The sequence below is a fragment of the Bison bison genome, unplaced genomic scaffold (assembly GCF_000754665.1).
Source record: "Bison bison bison isolate TAMUID 2011002044 unplaced genomic scaffold, Bison_UMD1.0 scf7180017864048, whole genome shotgun sequence".
NCBI lineage: Eukaryota > Metazoa > Chordata > Mammalia > Artiodactyla > Bovidae > Bison > Bison bison.
In genome coordinates this window covers 7,022,795-7,034,295 of record NW_011494620.1, presented here as the reverse complement: position 1 = coordinate 7,034,295, position 11,501 = coordinate 7,022,795, and the positions used below count along the sequence as shown (strand labels likewise).

Sequence of the window (11,501 nt, the reverse complement as noted above, 5' to 3'; positions counted from 1 at the left end):
AATGATAGCTCATTATACGAACTGAGTTTATGCATGCTAAATGACTTGAAGCTTTATGAGATACTGCTCCAAATGCTGGTAACTTGAGAGTCAATAAAAAAGTCAAAGCATATATCTTCCATGCCCACACTCCTCAGAAAAGCAGAAAGCATTACCAATAACCCTGGCCTGGTGCAAAGGACTGGAGCCCTGAGGCCTGGGTTCTAGTCCCAGGTTTACTTTTAATCAATCCATGGGATGTGATAACCTTCCTAAGCCTGGGTTTTCCAAAAAGCTGCTCTGTAAAAATCTACAGTTCAAGATGCAAAGAATAAGCTCCAGGGATTTCTGAACACATGAGAAAACAAAGGCAGTGACACTAGCCAAGCAAGCAATTTACTCCTGGTAATGAAACCAGCACGAGCAGGGAGTCAGAAACTAATAAGGATCAAGGACCTGCTCTGTGCTAGGTAGCTTCACAGGCATTATTTCATTTAATCTTCACAATATCCTCACAAGGAAGAGACCATAATCCACGCTCACCAGGTAATGAAAGAGGTTCAAAGGTGAAATGACTTCCCCAGGTTACGGGGCAGTCAGGATTCAACACCCACTCCTGAGACTCTTCTTACAGAGAACATCAATCAGTCCTTCAAAGGCTGAACTGCTCCCAACACGGCTTCCTTCTGACTACCTTGTCTCAGACATGTACACCAGCATCTTTTCAAAATGCCTCAAATATAAAAGAAATTTACCTCCAAAAAAATAAAAATAAAAATCCATCCCCCAACTCCCCAAAATGCCTCTGTCTGGATTTACCTGGTTAAACCTTGGGAATGTCACTGGAACCTTCATTCCCCCCAAAACCACTGAGAAGGCAGGCCCTGAAGACTACATGTGTCCTTCATCCTCAGAGAGGTCATAAGAGCATGTGACACAAAGAATACCCTTGGGTTGTGGACCAAGGCATGGAGTGGGTCTTCATTAGACTAGACTCAACCTGGCCAACTGATAACACGAACAGGGAATCTTCAGAACCGAAACAAGGTTCTCTAAGAGCTCTGTGGAGCTATCAAAACCCAGCACTTGTCCTGTGCTGCCCATGACACAAATCAGTCCTGAGCTTGGGCTCGAGGTGTGTCTTTAGTGAGGCAGCGCAATGCAAATATAAATACCACTAGAATTTTCTGATTAGCTCAGAATGACCATCGTCATCATTAGTTAGATTACTGTGGTGAGACATTTAATTACTCTTCTTCCTGGGGGCAGTGGTATCTTCACTGGTTATTAAGAAAATCATACTAAGAAGCATAATTCTATCAACTTCAAAGACTTAACATTCCACCCTCTATCACAAAACTATAAAGTGTTAATCAAAAAAGCCAAAGCAGGCAGAATCACTAAAAATTAACCACTTAACTTTTTATGAAATCTGTATCAGACATACCAGATGGCGCTAGTGGTAAAGAACCTGCCTGTCAATGCAGGAGACTAAGAGACACGGGTTCGATCCCTGGGTCAGAAGACCCCCTGGAGGAGGGCAAGGCAACCCACGCCAGTATTCTTGCCTGGAGAATCCCATGGACAGAGGAGCCTGATGGGCTACAATCCATAGGGTCACAAAGAGTCAGACATGACTGAAGCAACTTAGGACCCATGCACTTACCAGAATGAAGAACCCTGTGACTTTCAATGACTGGGAAATACAAGGATCCATCACAGGAAAAGCGGCATTAGTTAGGACAATGCTGATGTCCTATGACATCTACTAACTGTGCCTAAATGTGAAGCAGAGGTACTAACAGTTTTCATCTAACTGTATGGATGTCACTGTAGAGGAACATAAACAGTTTAACTATTTTTCATTTAAATCATCACTCTGGAGTTTTCAAAAACAAATTAAATGCTTCAAATAGCAACTTGTGAAGTTATTCTACCAATGAATGTACTGAAGATGTGACACTAACAGGGAAGAATTTTCACACACATTAGGTTCACTAGGTCCACTCAACCTAAGCCACCCTGGATAGTATGTACCTTAGTAAAGTATTCAGCGGTGATTAGCCAGGCTGTCCTTTTTGCCTTTTCATACTGTCCGTGGGATTCTCCAGGCAAGAATATTGGAGTGGGTTGCCATTACCTCCTCCTTGTCTATGACAAACCTAGACAGCATATTAAAAATCAGAAATATCACTTTGCTGACAAAGGTCCGTCTAGTCAAAGCTATCGTTTTTTTCAGTAATCATGTACAGATGTGACAGCTGGACCATAAAGAAGGCTGAGCACTGAAGAACTGATGCTTTCGAACTGTGGTGCTGGAGAAGACTCTTGAGTCCCTTGGACTGCAAGGAGAGCAAACCAGTCAATCCTAAAGGAAATCAACCATGAATACTCATTGGAAGGACTGACGCTGAAGTGCCAACACTTTGGCCACCTGATGCGCGAAGAACCGACTCATTGGAAAAGACCCTGATGCTGGGAAAGACTGAAGACAAAAGGAGAAGGGGATGACAGGATGAGATGGTTAGATAGCATCACTGACTCAGTGGACATGAATCTGAGCACACTCTGGGACAGCGGAGGAGCCTGGTGTGCTCAGTCCAGGAGGTCTCAGAAGAGTTGGACACAACTCAGCGACCGAACAACCGTGACAACCAGGTGTCTTAAGGCCGACAGTCCAGTGCTTTTCCGTCCTACGTTAGTGGGCACTGCAAGGCAAGATGCTGACCAAAAGCTACACTATGTGCTTATTTCCAAGAGAAAAACAAAAACAAACCAAGAAACCCACAAAACCCAGAAGTACTCTGGAAGACTTATATAATAAAACAATATGTACTATGTGAATACAATTTTAAGTATAATGTATATAGAACAAGAATACAATTTTTTAAGTATCATGTATAATGTACTTCTCTAGAAAGATAGAGGTGATTTTTTTTTTTGCTTAACTATATTCCAAATTTCTGTAATACATATTTTGTGATAAAAAATAAACAAGCATTTTAAATGAAAATAAAAATTTAGTTATCTTAACTATGTTTATCCTAATCTGTTACAAGTTTTAAGAGGTATTTGTACCTTCAATTCACTACCTAGGGGGACAGAATGCTTCTGGCAAATCTGTAAAATGAATTTTTAATATAAACTTAAGTGTAGAAGGTGTGAATATGAAATGCTACAGCCAACGTGAGTTTGAATAGGCTCCAGGAGTTGGTGGTGGACAGGGAGGCCTGGCGTGCTGCAGGCCATGGGGTCGCAGAGTCGGACACAAATGAGCGACTGAACTGAACAGCCAACATGGAAAACATTATGGAAGTTTCTCAAAAAATCAAACACAGAATTACCATATGATTTAGCAACCCCACTTCTAGGGTATACCCCAAAGATTTGAAAGCAGGGTCGCAGGCAGCTGTACACTAATGTTCAAAGCAACATTATTCACAACAACCAAAAGATAGAAAATTCAAATGTCTATCAACAGATGAACGGACAGACAAAATATGTTCCCACTGGAATGAATAAACATGTATACAATGGGATGTTATGCAGCCTCGGAATGAAATACTAACACACAATAAGGATGAACCCTTAAGACATTATGCTAAGTAAAACATGCTAGACACAAAAGAATAAATACTGTATGTGTCCACTTACATGAGATACCTAGAGTACTCAAATTGACAGAGACAGAAAGTAGAAAGAGGTTGCCAGGGCCTGGGGGAGGTGGGTATGGGGTGTTAGTAAATAGGATACAGAATTTCAGGAGAGATGACGAGAAACTTCTGGAGACTGAGAGTGGTGACACTGGCATGACCACGTGAATGGCCTTAATATCATTCAACTGTATACTCAGAAATGGTTTTAAAATGCTAAATTTAATGTCATGCATATTTTAACCACAATTTTCAAAAATCAAAGAAAGGTCCCACGGGCTTCTACCAAGCCTGTATTAATAAACTCAAGCATGTTATTTTTAAAAGTTAAATGTAGAAGAGTTTCAGAACTAAAAAATAATTTAGGAAAAGTATAGTCATAATTCTGTCTCGGGAAAGCAAGCTCAGGTTAGGGAAATTGTGAATGGAACATTTCTACTCATAAAAGAAATATAACCTTAGAACTTTCCAGTACTTACAGCAATTCAAACTAGACCAAACTAAATGCTATGATGAACGTGTCCTTCCAGGACTTGACTGATAATCATAAAGAATGAGTTGTAATTAGCATGCCCTTTACGCTAAATAGTTACTCGTGAAGTTCAACAAGATAGTGATTTTTTTTTGCAACATTATTTTTAGCCATTATTTTCTTTAGGAAATACTTTCTCATAAATAGCACTGATATGTTCAGCATGAATTATCATTCATTGTACATTAATAGGTGAATCAATGTTTTGTGTTTTTTTTGGCTATATGGATATAAAATAAACATGAAAGAACAAAAAAGACAAATGGAAACAGAGATTATTAAAGAGTTTAACCCTCTCAAGGGCTTCCTCTATGGTTCAGCTGGTAAAGAATCTGCCGGCAATGCGGAACACCTGGGTTTGATCCCTGGGTTGGGAAGATCCCCTGGAGAAGGGAAAGGCTGCCCACTCCAGTATTCTGGCCTGGAGAATTCCAAGGACTGTACAGTCCCTAGGGTCGCAAAGAATCGGACACGACTGAGCGACTTTCACACTCTCAAAGGATAATATGCCAACCCACTCAGATCTCTGTATTATCTCTGCCACTAGAAAATACATCCTAAAAAAACACGAATATACATCCTGTGTTGCCACAGACTGACTCTGTATGCACTAGGACCACAGATCTGTATCACATTCCCTGGGCTGGCTTCTCCTAGCAACTGGCACTGTCCCTCAGAGTTGGTGGCATGGGGAAGAAAAGGTTGTTTCATTGCACTCTCTGAAAGCAAATTCAATCAAGAGGAGAGACACAGACCTTCCAATTACAGAAACCTGCATTAGACCTGGAGACTGAGGAGTATGCAGCAGCCAATCTTCTGATCCCCCTAAGAACCGAGTGTTAAGGGAAGGTACGGGAAGGCACTGTTTTACTGATCTAGCAAAAATATATTTGAAAATGTTTAGAGTTTTTTTTAAAAACAGGAAATGGAGGAAAATAATACAGGAAAACTTTCATACTGAAAGTTTCTGATCAAATAATGGTCTCAATACTAAACGATACCAGAAATTTAGGGTCGCCTTGTAAGCCAGCCCTCGGCATCCACAAAGACCTCACCCCCCGAACTCTACCCAGATGTATTTGGCACAAAAGAGACTGATGTCACAGATGGGACTTCACCCCCGCAACCCGTCTTCTGCTCACCCGAAAGCTTGCTAAGGAAAAGAGATTATAACAGAGTGAGACACCCAGCAGAACTGGTTAGCTCCCAGACTCTGACTCCTCTGGCTGGTGTCATCCTCGGGGCATGAAGTGAGACTGTATCACTCTTTATCACGGAAGCTGATATCCTCACAGGAAACAGGAAGGACTCTGAGTGTTGGAACAATCCATCTAAAATGCCCTATGTGTTCCTCAGCATACCAGCCATAGCCAGGTTTAGACGACATCCAGAAACAGTCATGGCAAATATGAAAAATGATTTTTTAATTGAAAAAACTTTAGAGCACTTATAATACAAACTGAAGATCCCAAGTAAAGGTTTCTCTATTTTCATAAACTGGATGGGTAATGATTTTAATTATCAGTTTAGCTGCTGCTGCTGCTAAGTCACTTCAGTCGTGTCCAACTGTGTGTGACCCTAGAGACGGCAGCCCACCAGGCTCCACCATCCCTGGGATTTTCCAGGCAAGAACACTGGAGTGGGTTGCCATTTCCTTCTCCAAGTTTAGCTGTTAGGCCATCTTAAAATAGGGCTTTATTTATAGTTAATGAGATATTGATAAAGTCCACGATGTCTTACAAAAAAGCACTACCATTTGATAATGTCAACAAAATGATAATATATATTCATTCTTCTGACCCCACATACTAATAATTCTGGGGAAAATCATAAAGCAATACAATTATGACCCCTGCCTCTGAGAAACTCTAGGACTAACGGAAAGTCAATCCTAGTAAGTGGAAAACTAAAATGCAAATATAAGTGGAAGAAGTAAGTAAGCAATGAGACAAACATGCCAACACACAGGCCAGGTGATACCTGTAAATGGAAAAAAATTATGTGCACAACAGTTACAACTATATAAAAATTACATCTCCGAGAAACCAGTTATATGAAGTTCCAAAAGTCAAATTCTCTCCAGCATATGACAACATGAAAGCATTTCCTCAGTGAAGCTCATCCAGGTTTCCTGCAGGAACAAGTGTTTTTTTATAGCCTCCTTTTGTCATCGGTGTAAGTTCCCATTTGAACACAAAAGATTTAGGGCGTGGCCATCTTTCCCCATTTTGGAGTACATTGTATTTCAACTCTAGGAAGACTTTCTAACAGCGGAATTCTAGGGCTTGGGGTAAAGTTTTCTGAAGCACAATTTTATTATAACTTGTTGTCTTGTAGCTATGCTACAACACAAGCAATTCAAAAAACCTCTGAAGTTACAGAAGAGCCACATGATACTCTTACTGTTTTCTTCTGCACTTATTCTGATGAGCTTTTTGAGACCCAGCAGATGCTACAACACTGATCTCGACACCAAACATATTTCCCAGGTCCAGACAAGCCTCCAGAGAATGAGCTCAAAAATCTTTTAAATAAAAAATCACTTTTGTTATGTAATTATTTTATACTGTTAGGTTAATCATGTTTCCATCATGGCTTGCAACTGTAATCACCTTTTATTTTTTTGTCTGGCTATTAATTGATGAAAACTGGTAAGTATCTTTTACTTCTGTGAAAAAAAAGTTACTTAAAATCATTTAACCCACACTTTCACAAATTTATTTGCACACAAAACTCTTATACAACAAAATAATACACATAAGAAACACTAATAATTACCTTTCCCAGGTGCCTTGATCCTGGGAAAGAAAGGGCACTGGCTAAAAAATTCAAGTCAAATTAATAAGAAATTAAAAACAATTATAGAATGATAAATTGGTATTCTTTTCACTACTTCACCCTTTAAAAAATACACTTTAAAACTATTTCGTCTATTCTCTGACATAAGTCTTGCAAAACAGCAAAGTTTCAGAGACTGGCTGAGACATTGATACTGAAACAGCTGGAACAACTGTCGTTCCTTCTCTTTTCTGCAGTATTGCTGTGTGGCAAGAATGAAAATTGGAGACAGAAATGGCAACCTACTCCAGTATCCTTGGCTGGGAAAGCCCATGGACAGAGGAGCCTGGTGGGTTACAGTCCATGGCGTCTGAAAGAGTCGGACACAACTGAATGACTCTCACTCACTCAAGAATGAGAGTAAGAAAGAATGCCCCAAATACTTGACAAATTCCACAAAGACTATGGGACCCTAAGAATGAAGTGTTCTCCAAAGGGGTTTCTGCCAGCCCTCATCAAGACGCCTCTGTGCAGGTGACACGGTAATCCTCCTACCTTCACTGAAAGGCCGCATGACTGCTCTCTTATAATTTCCTAACACTTACTGCGATTCCTTTTGGCCTCATCAGCTTCATTCAAGTCCATTACTCATTGAAGAAGACAACTGTTACTTCTCACCCACCAACAGGTTACCTGATTTGAAGTTCAATGTGCAATAATGGCCTCAGGAAGCGATTCTTAAGCTTCATCCTCCAAGAGGCTGCAATCATGTTATTGCCCAGAAGCTTGAGGCATTTCTAGGACACCTGGGAATCTGACAGCCCCTTCATTGTAAGTGAAGAAATCATTTTACAGAAGCCACATACTCAGGTTAGCAAAGCAAACCACCCAAGTGGACACAGCACTAGCAACAAAAGAGGATAACTTTAGGGTTCTGAAGTTATGCTGCTTTTATGACATACTTTTATTTTCAAAAGGAAACCAGAAATCTCCATGACTACAAATAATTTTTTTCTATGCTTCTATTCTTTGTTGCACCAAGCATGCAGACTTAGCAAAATAGGCTGCATAAAAATAGACAAGTGAATAGTTTAAAAAATGGATGGGCCCAAGTTCAAATCTATTTCTGGTGTCATGAACCCCTCCTCCGGGGACATCTCTAAAATGATTTCACCTACTACTCTCCACTGCGTGAAGAGTATCCCTGTGCCCTGTGATGGCCTAAAGCCAAACCACAATCCCAGCAATGGATGGGCAGAAGCACACTATATTCACTCTGTAAGTGTTTACTGGATGTCCTCTAGGTAAACAAGACACAGAGCCAATCTCGCCCCCAGCAGAACTTCATGGAATCAGGGCGGCAGGGGGTGGTTTCAAGGCACAGAAATAGATGCTAACCACAGCGTGGCCATGCTTGCTGCAAAAAGCTTGTTGCTACTGAGTCACTCAGTCGTGTCCAACTCTTTGCGACCCCATGGACTGCAGCAGGCCAGGCTTCCCTGTCCTTCACCATCTCCCAGAGCTTGCTTGAACTCATATCCATCAAGTTGGTGATGCCATCCAACCATCTCATCCTCTGTCATCCCTTTCTCCTCCTGCCCTCAATCTTTCCAGGCATCAGCGTCTTTTCCAATGAGTCGGCTCTTCGTATAGTGTACCCAAAAAGCTTAGTCCATCCAAAGAGCAACAAGTAACCACCAAAGGAACTTAAGCATGGAAGTGGCATGATTAGATGTGTGTCTGTGAAGGAAACTTCGACAGAATGCAGAGACTAGATGGGGATGACGGAGGAGACACACCCAGGGCCTAAGGTGGCTGCGGTAACCAGGGAAGAAAGAATGGAAGTCTATGCCAGGTAAACAGAAGTGGAGAAAACAACCCAGAGACAGATTCAAAAGCATTCTGCAACTGACTGAATGGGAGGAGGAAGCTACATCAGGGAAAGGCGGAGCCAAGGCTCACACTCTGGCACTCGGCTCAGGCAGTGAGGGATCCTTAACAACCACTCACGATGGGAGAGAAAACAGCAAGTTTCAGGGGGAGATGAGGAATTCTACTCTGGGCATTTAAGCTACCTGTGGGATATCAAAGTGGGTATGTAGAATAGACAGATTCATAAATCTAAAGATCAAGAAAGAGAGCTGTATAGACAGGTACACAAATGTATAACCACATCACTTTGCTGCACACCTGAAACTAACACTGCAGATCAACTCTACTTCAAAAAATAACAATAATTTTAAAAAGCAAGAGATCTGGATTGGAGACTTGGAAATCTGGCACGAGATCACTCAGGAAAAAGTGTGTGGAGTAAGAAGAGAAGAGTGTCTTGGACAGAACTCAAAGGAACTCCAAAAGCAAAGGGAGAAGCAGGGCTTCGTGACAGAGGCGGGAGGAAGAGGCAGAGCAGGAGGAAAACCACAGGAAGAGTCACAGGAGCCTAGGGACACAAAGAAGGCAGTGTCTGGGTCAAATGCTGCTGCGAGGCCAAACAAGGTGAGGACTGAGAAACGTCTGTTCCATTTACCAAAAATTATTGGCAACTCTAAGAAGAAGAAGCCTCAGGGAGGCCGTGAGTGAATAAGGCCAGGCTGCAACGGTTTGAAAGCATGTGAAAAGTGAAGGACAGATCTGATGAAAAGGAATTTAAAAAGTTGGAGGTAATTTCCTTCTTTACTGTTCTCTCTTGGCTACTGAGAGTCTACATTTTCCAGTTCCACCAGCAATGTAGGGGGTTCCAGTTTCTCCATCTTATTGTCTGTCTTTGTCATCATAATCGCCCTAGTGGGTGTGAGGTGGTATCTCATTGTGGGTTTGATATTTATCTAAGCGCATTCTCTTTCATAAATTCTCCCTGTGAACGAAGAGGGAAGGCTTTCTGTTGAAAGTAAGAGGGGAGGTAGCAACAGAAGATGGAGCAAACCAATAAAAAATAAGGGTAGGACCTCCCTGGAGGTCCAGTGCTTAAGACCCCACCTTCCAGTGCAGGGGGTGCAGGTTTGATCCTTGGCCAGGGACCCACATGCCTCATCGCCAAAAAACCAAAACATAAAACAGAATCAATATTGTAACAAATTCAATAAAGACTTAAGGGGAAAAAAAAGGTCTACTGCTAAGTCGCTTCAGATGTGTCCGACCCTGTGCAACCCCAGAGACGGCAGCCCACCAGGCTCCCCCGTCCCTGGGATTCTCCAGGCAAGAACACTGGAGTGGGTTGCCATTTCCTTCTCCAATGCATGAAAGTGAAAAGTGAAAGTGAAGTCGCTCAGTCATGTCCGACTCTTAGTGACCCCATGGACTGCAGCCCACCAGGCTCCTCCATTCATAGGATTTTCCATGCAAGAGTACTGGAGTGGGATGCCACTGCCTTCTCTGAAAAAAGGTCTACATCAAAAAAATTAAAAAAATGTTTTAAAAAGGGGCAGGGGAGGGGGGAGGATGGAAAAGAACACTGCCCAGGGAAACCTAAAAAGATGCTATACAGAGTCCAGTGGAGGTAGAGACTATAAGTCTATAAAAGCACCCATCTGATCTCCAATGAGATTTTCTTCTCCAGAAAAGAGGGTTTTTCGGATTTTTTTTGTTTTTAACTGAATCAGAATTGGAATGAAAAGCTGCTCAGATGATTTTTTTTTAAGACAATAATGGGGTTATTAAGACAATAAGCCTGGTGGTCCAGTGGCTAAGACTTCCCAATCCCAGTGCAGAGGGCTGGGGTTCCATCCTTGGTCAGGGGACTATTAACAGATTCCATGTGCCACAGCTAAGATCCTGTATGCCAAGACTACGAACTTGCATAGCCAAATAAATAAATAATTTTTTTAAAAGGCAGTAAGAACTGCCCCTGTAAAATCCATCAGTGCTTTTTTGAAGTCCTATATCATATTCATTAGAAATGACAGCTTGCATACAATTCACTCTCCTTGACCCTTGAAAGCAAAACACTTTCCAGACTTGTGTTCACTGCGGCAGATCTTACATCTGCACTTAGGACTACAATCATGATGATGATGCTACATTCATCAAGTGGCAAACTTCAAGGAACACCACACATCGGACATCTCAGCAATGGGCAGTTCCTCTGAAACATGTCAGACACTGCTATCACCAAGTGTTAAGACTGATAATAACAATCATATATACAAATAACAACCAATTACACAAAAGAAACTGTCTTTTGACTTAACCATCATCTAGGAGAGTACAAGACATAGCCAGCCAGGTGCCGTGCTGTGCTTTGTGGCTCAGTCGTGTCTGACTCTTTTCGACCCCATGGACTGTGGCCCACCAGGCTCCTCTGTCCGTGGAATTCTCCAGGCAAGAATACTGGAGTGGGTAGCCTATCCCTTCTCCAGGGGATCTTCCCAACCAAGGAATTGAACCAGGTCTCCTGCACTGCAGGCAGATTCTTTACCAGCTGAGCAACCAGACATAGCCACAGTCTTCATTAAACTGTACTTAATTCAACTAGTGCATCCCTATGTAATATGAAATAAAGATGTAATTAATTGAGAGACTTATCTTTAAAGCATGCCACTGCGTATGTTGACCACAATAGT

The 11,501-nt window shown here is 41.8% G+C and overlaps 1 protein-coding gene across 9 annotated transcripts in view; it reads right to left on the bottom strand.

Annotated features, from left to right (window-relative positions):
- The window catches only part of RCBTB1 (regulator of chromosome condensation (RCC1) and BTB (POZ) domain containing protein 1), a 62,049-nt gene that overhangs the window by 46,172 nt on the left and 4,376 nt on the right, over positions 1-11,501 (bottom strand). Inside the window, exon 1 of one of the 9 annotated variants that reach the window (XM_010835685.1) lies at positions 2,017-2,116. The exons of the other annotated variants lie outside the window; for them this stretch is intronic. The gene's annotated coding sequence lies outside the window, so the exon portion shown is untranslated. Of the gene's footprint in view, positions 1-2,016; positions 2,117-11,501 lie in introns of those variants that run through there. 9 annotated transcript variants of the gene reach the window in all.